Source organism: Heterodontus francisci, unplaced genomic scaffold (assembly GCF_036365525.1).
Source record: "Heterodontus francisci isolate sHetFra1 unplaced genomic scaffold, sHetFra1.hap1 HAP1_SCAFFOLD_121, whole genome shotgun sequence".
Classification (NCBI taxonomy): Eukaryota; Metazoa; Chordata; class Chondrichthyes; order Heterodontiformes; family Heterodontidae; genus Heterodontus; species Heterodontus francisci.
Window position 1 is genome coordinate 1794467 of NW_027140425.1, and position 12130 is coordinate 1806596.

The 12130-nt window shown below is 45.1% G+C and overlaps 1 non-coding gene across 1 annotated transcript; it reads right to left on the minus strand.

Annotated features, from left to right (window-relative positions):
• Nucleotides 1-4148: 4148 nt before the first annotated feature.
• Nucleotides 4149-4230, minus strand: trnas-gcu (transfer RNA serine (anticodon GCU)). Its single transcript has one exon. It is a non-coding gene; the product is annotated as a tRNA-Ser (tRNA).
• Between the last annotated feature and the right edge of the window lie 7900 nt (nt 4231-12130).

The window sequence follows — 12130 nt, forward strand, 5'->3', positions numbered from 1 at the left end:
AGGAGTTGTGAATCATCAGCGAACATTCCCACTTCTGACTTATGTTGAAGAGAAAGCCATCAATGTAACAGCTGAGGATGGTTGGGCCTTGGACACTGCCCTGAGAAACTAGGTATCCAGTCATGAAAGGTGGAGGACAATTAAATAACGAACCAGATGAGGAGGCTCCAAAAACATCCCTATCCTCAATGTTGGTGGAGCCGAGCACGTCAGTGCAAAAGATGAAGCTGTAGCATTTGAAACCATCTTCAGTCAGAAATTGCTCAGTGGATGATTCATCTCGGCCTCTTGAGGTCCCCAGCATCACAGCTTCCAGTTTTCAGCCAATTTGCTTCTCTCCACATAATGGCAAGAAACAGCTGAAGGCACTCGATACAGCAAAGACTATGGGCCCGAACAACATTCCGGCTCTAGTGTAAATCTGAGTTCTTTTTGCCTTCAGTCTGGTTCAGTAAATATACTGAGTCGGATGTGTAGGTAAAATCAATTACTTTATTTGCGCATTGAGCCGGCTGACTTACTCTAATGCAACGACACTGACTCCACCCAGAGTCTGTCTCGTCCACTAGAGTAAGTGAAGTTTTTTGATACAGGTACTACTGTTTATACATTAAGATTCATGCTACACCCCCTTTTTTAACCAATCAGTGCGATACAATTCGACTTCACCCATGTGGTGACATGCAGTACATCTGTTACTGAGGTTACAATACACTCCATTTTCAATACATACTTGTTACTAATAAAATATTGTTTTGTACCAGCAAGAGAAAACAAAGCGGACAAGCAAGCTAATTGGCAAGAGCATAGGAATCATCAATAATCATTCTCGTGTCACTCCCTACATGGATCATGAGTCTGTCTCTACCTTGTGACAAGTAATTGCGGCGCATCCTGCTATCTCTATTAGGTGTACATTCCTAAGTGTTTCGTGCAGTCTGCAGCTACATCAAGTAGTGGCAGTTCACGAAGATAAGAGGGGCCTAGCACTCCTTATCACTCACACAGGGATGGACATCATTTGATTCACAGGAGTCCATTTGTTCCAAACCACAGGGAGTCACACAATCAGGCCATAAAGAACAGATGTCTTTGCAATTACCAATGTCGGCTCGTCTTTACAGTCTCACACGCTCTGCCTTTACTTTTAACTATTTCATTGTGGTTTCTGCCACTTAAAATCAAAGCTCAGCAAAGCTACTATTCCTAACTTGGCTATATTTCCCATTAAGCATAGTGCCATGCCTTTCTGCTCACTTCCACACTAGTACTGAAGACTTGTGCTCCAGAACTAGCTGCGCCCTCAGCCAAGCTGTTCCAGTAGAGCTACAATACGGGCATCTACTTGACAATGTGGAAAGTTGCCCAAGTGTGCCCTCTCCATAAAAAAAATGCAGGACAAATCCAATCTGACCAATTGCCGCCCCATCAGTCTACTATCAATCATCAGCAAAGTGATGGAAGATGTCACCAACAGTGCTATCAAGCACCACACACTTAGCAATAATCTGATCATCGATGCTCAATTTAGGTTCTGCCAGGGTCTCTCAGCTCCAGGAAATAATTTGGCAGATAGAGTATAATGTGGGAAAATGTGAGGTTATCCACTTTGGTAGGAAGAATAGAACAGGAAAATATTATTTAAATTGTGAGAGATCACAGAATGCTGCGATGTAGAAGGATCTGGGTGTCCTTGTACATGAATCACAAAAAGTTACCATGCAGGTACAGCAAATAATTAGGAAGGCAAATGGAATGTTACCCTTTATTGCAAGGGGGATGGAGTATGAAGGTAGAGAAGTCTTGCTACAAATGTACATGGTGCTGGTGAAACCACACCTGGAGTACTGTGTACAGTTTTGGTCTCCTTATTTAAGGAGGGATATACTTGCATTGGAGGCAGTTCAGAGAAGGTTCATTGGATTAATTCCTGTGATGAAGGTGGTGTCTCATGAGGAAAGTTGAGCAGGTTGGACCGATACTCATTGGAGTTGAGAAAAATGAAAGGAGAACGTATTGAGACATATAAGATTCTGAGGGGACTTGACAGGGTAGATGCTGAGAGGATGTTTCCTCTCGTGGTGGAATCTAGAACTAGGGGACACAGTTTCAGATTTAGGGCTTTTTCATTTAAGAAGGTATTTCTTCGCTCAGAGGGTCATTAATCTTTGGAATTCTTTACCGCAGAGAGCAGTGGAGGCTGGGTCATTGAATGTCTTCAAGATTTTTATCTACAAGAGAGCCAAGGGTTATGTGGGCAGGCAAGAAAGTGGGGTTGAGGTCATGATCAGGTCAGCCATGATCCTATTGAATGGCGGAGCAAGCTCGAGGGGCCAAATGGCCTACTCCTGCTATGAGTTCTTCCGATCTTCTGTTCTTATGATCTCATTGCAGCTTGGTCCAAACAGAGACGAAAGACTGGAATTCCAGAGGAGAGGTGAGAGTGATTGCCCTTGAGTGAGTGTGGCATCAAGGATCCCCATCAAAATTGAAGTCAATGGGAATCAGGGGGAAAACCCTGCACTTGTTGAAGTCATACCTCGCACAAAACAAGATGTTGTGGTTAGTGGAGGCCAATCATCTCAGCCCAGGACACTGCCTCAGGAGTTTCTCAGGGTAGTGTCCTAGACCCAAACATCCCAGCTGTTTCATTGACGACTTTCTCTTCAACATAAGTCAGAAGTGGGAATGTTAGATGATGATTCACAACTCTTCAGATACTGAAGCAGTCTGTGCCGGCAAGCAGCAAGACCTGAGCAACATTCAGGCTTGAGCTGATAAGTGACAAGCAACCTTCTGGCCACACAAGTGCCAAGCAGTGAACATCTCCGATGAGAGAGAAAAAAAATCTACCTTTTGATATTCAGAAGCATTATCATCGTTAAATCCCCCACCATCAACATCTTGACCAGAAACGTAACTGGACCAGTCACATCTATGCTGTGGCTATAAGCGCAGGTCAGAGATTACGAATTCTGCAGCAAGTATCTCACCTCCTGACACCCCAAATCCTGTCCACCATCTACAAGGCACAAGTCAGGAGTGTGATGGAATACATCCCACTCAACAACACTCAAGAAGCTCAACACCATCCAGGACAAAGCAGCGCACTTGATCGGCACCTCACCCGCCACCTTAAACATTCAATCCCTCCACAACCAGTAAACAGTGGCTGCAGTGTGTACCATCTCCATCTGCACTGCAGCAACTCGCCAAGTATCCTTCAACAGCACCTTCCAAACTCGTGACCACTACCACCTCGAAGGACAAGGGCAGCAGATGCATGGGAACTCACGACCTGCAGGTTCCCCTCCAAGTCACTCACCATCCTGACTTGGAACAATCTAGCCATTTCTTCACTGTTGTTGGGTCACAATCCTGGAACTCCCTCCCCAATAGCACTGTGGGTGTTCCTGCACCATATGGACTGCATCAGTTCAAGAAGGCAGCACTCCATCACCTTCTCAACGGCAATAGGAAAGGGTAATAAATGCTTGCCTTATCAGCGATACTCACACCCAAGAATGAATAAAAACCAAATCACTCTCCACAGATTCCCCACAATCTGGGCTTGGACATTTACTTCAGGAGCACAGAGCTTTATATCACTGCAACATGAGTTCCAATCTTCAGATTCTGTTCACTTTTCACATTATTTTCTACCAGTCCACTACCTTTTATTAATTCAGTATTCGGGTCTCTGCTCCTCCGCCGTTTCTAACATCTCACCTCTGACAAAAAAACACTCTGATCTATCGTCGGTACTAGATGACCCCTCATTTTAAACTCCATCTGCCAAAGCATTGCTCACTCACTTAATCTATCAAGAAGATTTGAAAATAAATTTCTTGCCAAAGGATAATTTTCGGCATCTGCTCCCTCGCCATTTGCTTTTCCCATTTGTCTTTCACTTGGTGCAAATCGAGAGAAAGTAAAGATGGAAGGAAGGAGGGGAGGAAAAATCCTGCTCTGTTTCGTGATCCCTATTTGATCTTCATTCCAGTGCAGTTTGGGTGAAGAATTCCAATTGTCTGTCTCAATTTTAATAAAGTATGACAAATTCTGGAATCACTGTCTGGACATTGACAAGAACAGGTTTCGAGGCTGACTTTACACATGAACAATACACTGAACAGTTCATAAACTAGCAACAAGAATGGGATTCCAACCCACGTGTGCAGAGCACAATGGATTAGCAGTCCATCGCTTTAACCTCTCAGCCACCTTGTCAATTGCATAGGCATTGCTGTCACCTTCAGCACAGCTTCTGGCTGTGCAGCCAGCTGTGTAATGATGGAAATATATCTTCTGTCAGTAAATGAAGTTGGGAATGGAGCGGTGTGAAACATTTCCAGACCATGTCCAACACGTTTCTACTCAGTGTGAAAACCCACCACGGAAAGACTGGAACATACAATCATTTCATCACATCATGATTAACATCACTCAGACACCTGAACCATTAGGTCGCTGACGAAGTCATGATGACCGAAATTCTCATGAAATGACAACTGAACTAACTGACTGGAAGAATTGCTTTAACTCCACATGATCAGTGAGGCACAGCCTCAGGCCGACTTGTCGGGTGGTGTAAACAGATATCACTGCTTCTGATCTTCACCAGAACAGAGAGTGAGATGCAACATTGATCATCAAACAGACTGTGAGAGAATACAACAGAATAAAACACATGGAGAGACACTGTGGAATAACAAATAGATTTGATTGGAATGTTCAAATTTTGATTGGAATGGATAAAACCCCAGAAACAGCAGATTAAATTGGGATTATCATAATTATATTGATCTGGGACAGAAAAGAGAAACTGATGGAAAGAAGAGAAGAAGGAAGAAAAGAAAGGATGGAACTGTTCAATTTTTTCAGTTTTTTCACTCGCCCATCAAAGCTGATAAAAAAAGTTGCAAATAACAGAGAATTTCACCAAAAAGGGAGATTAAATGTTGCTGAAACCTTGGATCGAAGGATGCCCCAACAGATCACCTGTTTAACTGTCTCCTCACTGGGGGATTTCAATCAGTGAGCAATATTATTCTCTACTTTTTTTGTTAATTGGTCCCAGAACTGTCACTTGGAATTAATATCTGTGTTCCGACTCCTGAATAATAAAATTGTGTGTTTCTCGATATTTTCTGGACACAGTTCCTGCTGAAAGAACTAAGAAATCTTTTCTAATTTACACAATACTCGAAACACACTCATCAAGCCTGCTAAGCGAGCATCCTTGGTGCTGCTCTCTCTTCTCCCAAACTTCATCTCATGTGACTGTTACATCATCACTCTGACAGTGGGAGAGGTTGCAGGTTGATAGGTGAATTGGCCATTGTAAATTGTCCCTAGTGTAGGTACGTGGTAGGAGAATGGTGGGGATCTGGTAGAGAATGTGGGATTAATGTAGGATTAGTATAAATGGGTGGTTGCTGGTTGGCACAGACTCGGTGGGCCGAAGGGCCTGTTTCAGTGCTGTATCTCTAAATAAGAAAAGGAAAATAAAAGCTACCAGTCGTAAATCAACTCAAACCCATTAGAGAGATAGAGGGAGCCTGTCAGAGAACTTCCTGCATCCAGTCCTGACCCTGTCACACTCAGCAGCTTCTCACCCAGACCCCACTCTCATCAACACTGAACATTGTTACCGAGACCCTTCAAATACTGTTTATAAAAGGTAGAAAAATACAAACTTCATCACAGCTGGATTGAATAGAACAAAGTTTAATATCTTCTCGTCGTCACTCGGTAACCACATGAGACAGTCCTTTAATCAGTAGCATAAATTATCAGCTGTAAGAATGTTTGTCATTGGGTTGAATCATTTCTGTGTGAGGAATGTTCCAGCATCATAAACCAGGGGAACGTGTTGACTGAGCTGTGTCTTCATCTCTTCTGGGCAGTTGGACTGTTCACCCTTCATTCTGCTCTGATTCACTTTCCCAAAGCGGATCTCCAGATTCTCAAATCTGGAGACTGGGTTTTCTTATTTGGTTCCTGTTGAGTTTTCTTCCTCCTGAATGAAAATATATTCCAAACTCGGATGAACCTTTCCCTGTGTCCTGGTCTCGGTTGAAAGCGACAAATAACGGCACCAACATTCTGAAACATACAACACGGTCACATTCTGCTTCAGTGAGATTAATGCTGAGGCAGTTTCCGTGTCGAATGCGATTGTGAACAAATTTCTCTAAAGGAAATTGTGAGTGATCAAGTATTTGCACTGAATTTCTGTGCAAGAAGGGACAGTTTCAAACAGCCATTCCCAAATCACTTCCTTCACAAAGACAAAGACTGTGCTGTCTTAACGTGTGACTCAACGTCACTAACAAATTTGAACTCGAAGTTCAGGAGAAGACAGAGATGTGAATGATTGACAGTGTAATCTTTAAATCATAATTTTCCGTTTCTTCGTTGAAGTGAGGCTCAACCCTAAGCCACTAGAGATCGCGGAAAGCTACAAACTTGGATCCAGAAATCAGAAAAGTAGTGAAACAGTTGGTGAGTACATTGTGACACTGAAGAATTTATCACCACATTGCAACATTGGCACATTCTTAGACCGTACATTATGAGACAGATTTGTGCTTATATTGGTGGATGAGGAAAGATACTAAACACACAAAATCCCAATTTGAGCTAGTGTGTAAGATTGCTCTTTCCACGGAGATAGCATCAAAGAATGCTCGTGAATTTCGTCCTGTGCCAGTGACAGTAACACACTTCAGAGGAACTTAAACACACTGGTAAAATGGGCTTTCACACAACAGATAAAATTTTACACAGAGAATTGTGAAGTGATACAGTTTGGGAGGAAGAATGAGACAATGTACACCAATCTTTTTTGATCAAGGTTTGAAAAGGTTGCTAAGAGCAAACAGGACACTTGGCTTTATTAATAGAGGCAGAGAGTAAAAACAAATAAGTTATGCTAAACCTTTATAAAACAGTGGGGCTGAATGGCCTACTCCTGTACCTCCACGGAAAGCTTCCACTCCAGGCTCGGACACCCTCTTCAGGATCACTCTCCATACATCCCGCCACTCCACGCACGGATATCTCCCTCAGGATCAGATCACAGCTCCACAGTCCTGCCACATCCAGTCGTGAATGGTGGTGGATAATTAAATAACTAACAAGATGAGGAGGCTCCAAAAACATTCACATCCTCAATGATGGTGGTGCTGAGCACGTCAGTGCAAAAGATGAAGCTGAAGCATTTGCAACAATCTTCAGTCAGAAATATTGAGTGGATTTGATCTGTGCTAATTTCAGCTCCTCATGCTCGCTGGTGCCTTGGTTCTCTGGTGCTAATTTCAGAGTAAATCATGCAGCTTGACAATTGGAGCCAAAGAAAAAGACACAGGAGAGGTTGAAAGTGCCAAAACCTGGGATTGAACCAAGAACTGTTTAACTGTTAGTACAGCACGAACTCAAAAAAGCTATTTCAACAACACACTGAAGCCACCATTCTGTCACTGCTTTGGAAGACAATATATACATTAAAGTGTTTGTAAAAAGTTACAGAACACAACATGTGAGTAATATTCCCCATTGTTTTCTCAGTACTGATGGATTGTGAAGTGGGAGACAGCCAGAAGTCCCACTGTGCCACACTGACCCTGAGCTGTGAGTGAAATGAGATAAAGTTCAATCTTTAGCGGCGAGATTCTGGAGAGAGGTAAGAGTCCTGAATCAAGGAAAGACTTTCTGACACAATAAAAGCAAAATACTGCAGATGCTGGAAATCTGAAATAAAAACAAAAAGTGCTGGAAATACTCAATAGCTCTGGCAGCATCTGTGGTGAGAAAAACAGAGTTAACGTTTCTGGTCTGTGACCTTTCATCAGAACTGACACAGGTTAGAAAAGAATTCGGTTTTAAACAAGTGAAGGGGAGGGGCATGTGGGAGAGAACAAAGGGGAAGGTGTTTGATAGGGCAGAGGGCAGGAGAGATTAAATAACAAAGCTGTCCTGGGACAAAGGCAAAGAGTGAGTTAATGCTTGTGGTTGCCTGACACCAGTCATGCTCTGATGTTATTGAACACAATGTTCAATCCACAAGGCTGTAGAGTGCCGAATCAAAAGGTCAGGTGCTGCTCCTCGAGCTTGGGTTGATTTTCACTGGAACACTGGAACAGGCCAAAGACAGAAATGTTGACATGAGAGCAGGGGGGAGTGTTGAAATGGCAAGCAACCAGAAGCTCAGGATCATGCTTTCGGCCTGAGCAGAGGTGTTCCATCTAATCTGCGTTTGGTCTCCCCAGTTTAGGGGAGACCGCATTGTGAGCAGTGAATACAGTATACATAATTGAAAGAAGTACAAGTAAATCGCTGCTTCACCTAAAAGGAGTGTTTGGGGCTTTAGATAATGAGCAGAGAGGAGGGAAAAGGGCAGGTATTATATCTCCTGCGATTGCATGGGAAGGTGCCTTGGGAAGGGGACGAGGTATTGTGGGTAATGGAGGAGTGGACCAGGGTGTCGCGGAGGGAACAATCCCTTCAGAATGCTGACAGGGGAGGGGAGGATGCGTTTGGTGGTGGCATCACGCTGGTGGTGGCGGAAATGGTGGAGGATGATCCTTTGGATGTGGAGGCAGGTGGGGTGGAAAATGAGGACAAGGGGCACCCTGTCGCAGTTCTGGGAGGGAGGGGAAGGTGGAAGGCAGAGGTTGAGAGTCCTGTCAATTACACTGGGAGGGGCGGGGTGGGAGTAGTTGAAATTTGGTGATGTTGTTGAATTTAATTTCAAACAATCCTTGAACTCTCTGCTGATGAAGACTGAAAAAGGGAAGAACAACCACACAACAAGGGTCTCAAATCCAAGACCCTGAGATTAAAAGTCTCATGCTCTACCAACTCAGTTAACAAGGCCTGAAACAGTACTTCTACTCTGTCTGTTATTGGACGGATGCAGCTGTTGGCTCCACCCCAAGGGCGGGAATTTGTTCCACCAACTGTGAAGCAGCTTCCTATCAATTCCCCAGATTATCAGTAAATCCACTTCCAGAAGCCCCAAAGTGTGATATATTCCTCTCACTCATCAATAATAAAACTGAAATCTTTTTACCTTCCAAATGCTGCCATCCATTTTGTCAGTATTTATTTCTCTCTCCTTTTTATTTAGTTCATGCATTTCTTCAGAATTTTTTTTTCAATTATATCTGAGGGAAGAAATGAACAGATCTGGCAGCTCAAAACTGGGCATCCATGAGGCACTGTGGGCCATCACCAGCAGCAGAATTGTATTTAAACACAATATGTTGCCTTTTGCCCTGACATATCCCTCACTCTACCATTACCATCAAGCCAAGGGAGCAATAGTGGTTCAATGAAGTGTGCAGGAGGGCATGTCAGGAACAGCACCAAGCAGACCTAAAAATGAGTGAAGCTACAACACAGGATTACTTGCATGTCATATAGCGGAAGCTGCATGCAATAGACAGAGCTGAGTGATCTCACAACCAACAGATCAGATCAAAGCTCTGCAGTCCTGCCACATCCAGTCCTGAATGGTGGTGGGTAATTAAACAATTAACAGGAGGACGAGGCTCCACAAATATCCCCATCCTTAATGACAGGGGAGACCAGTATATCAGTGCAAAATACAAGGTTGAATCATTTGCAACCATCTTCAGCCAGAAGTGCCAAGTAGATGATCAATCTCGGCCTCCTCCTGAGGTCCCCAGCATCACAGGTGCCAATCTTCAGCTAAATCCACTTCACTCCGCATGATATCAAGAAATGGCTGAAGGCTCTGGATACTGACAACATCCTGGCTACAGTGCTGAAGACTTGTGCTCCAGAACTAGCCACACCGCCCGCCAAGCTACAACACTGGCATCTACCCAGCAATGTGGAAAATTGCCCAGGTATGTTCTGTATACAAAAGGCAGGACAAATCCAACCCGATCAATTCCTGCCCCATCAGCCTCCTCTTGATCATCAGTAAAGTGATGGAAGGTGTCGTTGACAGTGCTATCAAGCAGCACTTACACAGCCATAACCTACTCACCAATGCTCATTTTGGGTTCCGCCAGGGCCACTTAGTTCCTGACCTCATTATGGCCTTGGCCCAAATATGGACAGAAGAGCTGAATTCAGGAGGTGAGGTGAGGTGACAGTGACTGCTCTTGCCAAGGGCATAAAGGAGCCCTTGCAAAATTGAAGTCAATGGCAATCAAGGAGAAAAATCTCCACTGGTTGGAGTCATACCTTGCGCAAAGGAATATGGTGCTGGTTGTTGGTGGCCAATCATCTCAGTACCAGACATCGCTCAGGAGTTCCTCAGGGTAGTGTCCTAGGCCCCAACCGTCTTCAGTTGCTTCATCAATAAACTTCCTTCCATCATAAGGTCAGAAGTGGAAATGTTCACTGATGATTACAAAATGTTCAGTTGCATTAGTAACTCCTCAGATACTGAAGCAGTCCATGTCCACATGTAGAGAGACCTGGGCAAGATTGGGCTTGGACTGATAAGTGGCAAGTAACATGCACGCCACAAAAATGCCAGGCAATGACCATTTCCAACAAGAGTGAATCTAACCATCTCCCCTTGACAGTCAATGACATTACCATTGCTGAATCCTTCACAATCAACTTCCGGGGGATTACCAATGAGCAGAAACTGAATTGGATCAGTCATAAAAATACCGTAGCTACAAGAGCAGGTCAGAGGCTGGGAATTCTGCTGCAAGTAACTCACCTCCTGTCCACCATCTACAAGGCACAAGTCAGGAGTGTGATGTAATACTCCCCACTTGCCTGGATGAGTGGAGCTCCAACAACACCAAAGAAACTCAACACCATCCAGGACAAAGCAGATCACTTGATCAGCACTCCATCCACTACTTTAAATATTCACTTCCTGCACCACCAGTGAACAGTGGCAGCAGTGTGTACCATCTACAAGATGCACTGCAGCAACTCACCAAGCCTCCTTCGACAGCACCTTCCAAACCCCCAATCTCGACCACCGAGAAGGTCATTGGATGAATGGGAACACCACCATCTGCAAGCTCCCCTCCAAGTTACACACTGTCCTGACTGGGAACTATATCACCATTCCTTCACTGTCACTGGATCAAAATTTTGGAACTCCCTTCCTAACAGCACTGTGGGTTTACGTACAACACATGGACTGCAGCAGCTCCAAAAAGGCAGCTCACCACCACCTTCTCAAGGGCAATTAAGGATGGACAAAAAAGGCTGCGTTTGCTGACAACGCAACCACTGAGTGGCACAATTCGCTTTCTCCCCCTGCTTTGCACCGGCCGCTTCCACCCTCCACAGTCGCTCGCTCCAGACCTTGCTGCTCCCCCCCCTACTTCCCTGGCCGATTGTCTCCCGATCATGTCACCCCATTCTCCAGTCTTTCGCTCACTCCCCACCCCCCCTCCCCTCCAGCTGCTAGCTCTAGGCTGCGCTGCTTCCCTTCTCTCGGCCACTTGCTCCCACGTCTGTCCAGTCTCCACGTGCCGCCCGAAGAAGCAAGGTGGGCTGCAAAGTGTGACGTAGGAGTGAGTAGTGAGTGGCCTAAAGGAGGGAAGTGGCACGGCCTAGAGCTAGCGGCTGGAGCGGGGGTTGGGGGGCAGAGAGCAAGTGGCCATAGAGCTGGATGACGCGAGCGGGGAACAATTGTCCAGGGGAGCATCGAGGTGTGGAGCGAGCGGCTGAGGGGAGGAAGCGTCGAGGCCTGGAGCGAGTTGCCGAGGGGGGAGAGCTACAGCCTCAAAGTCTCCTATTTAGACGATTCCTCCAGCTGAGTGAGGGGCTGGATACCCGATGACACTTTAGAGCACGTGTGCGAAGATGGACCAGGCGCAGATATGCGATGATGTTGGCGCTGCGCAATGACATCATCCTACGCATGTGCCACTTAATCCTGGCGAGATGCAGCTGTGCCTATGCACAGCTTGGCACAGTCCGATGATGTCAGCGGGCCGCTCCATTGACAGGAATGACATTGTGTCAGCAGTGCCCACATCCCAGGAAAGAATAAAAAAGAGATTTACCACAATGGTAACAGGGTGTGGGATTTCAGTTATGTGGAGAGATTGAAGAAAAGGGTCAGCAAGCAGAGGACACAGATATCAGGTGATTGGCAGAAGAACCAGAGGTGACA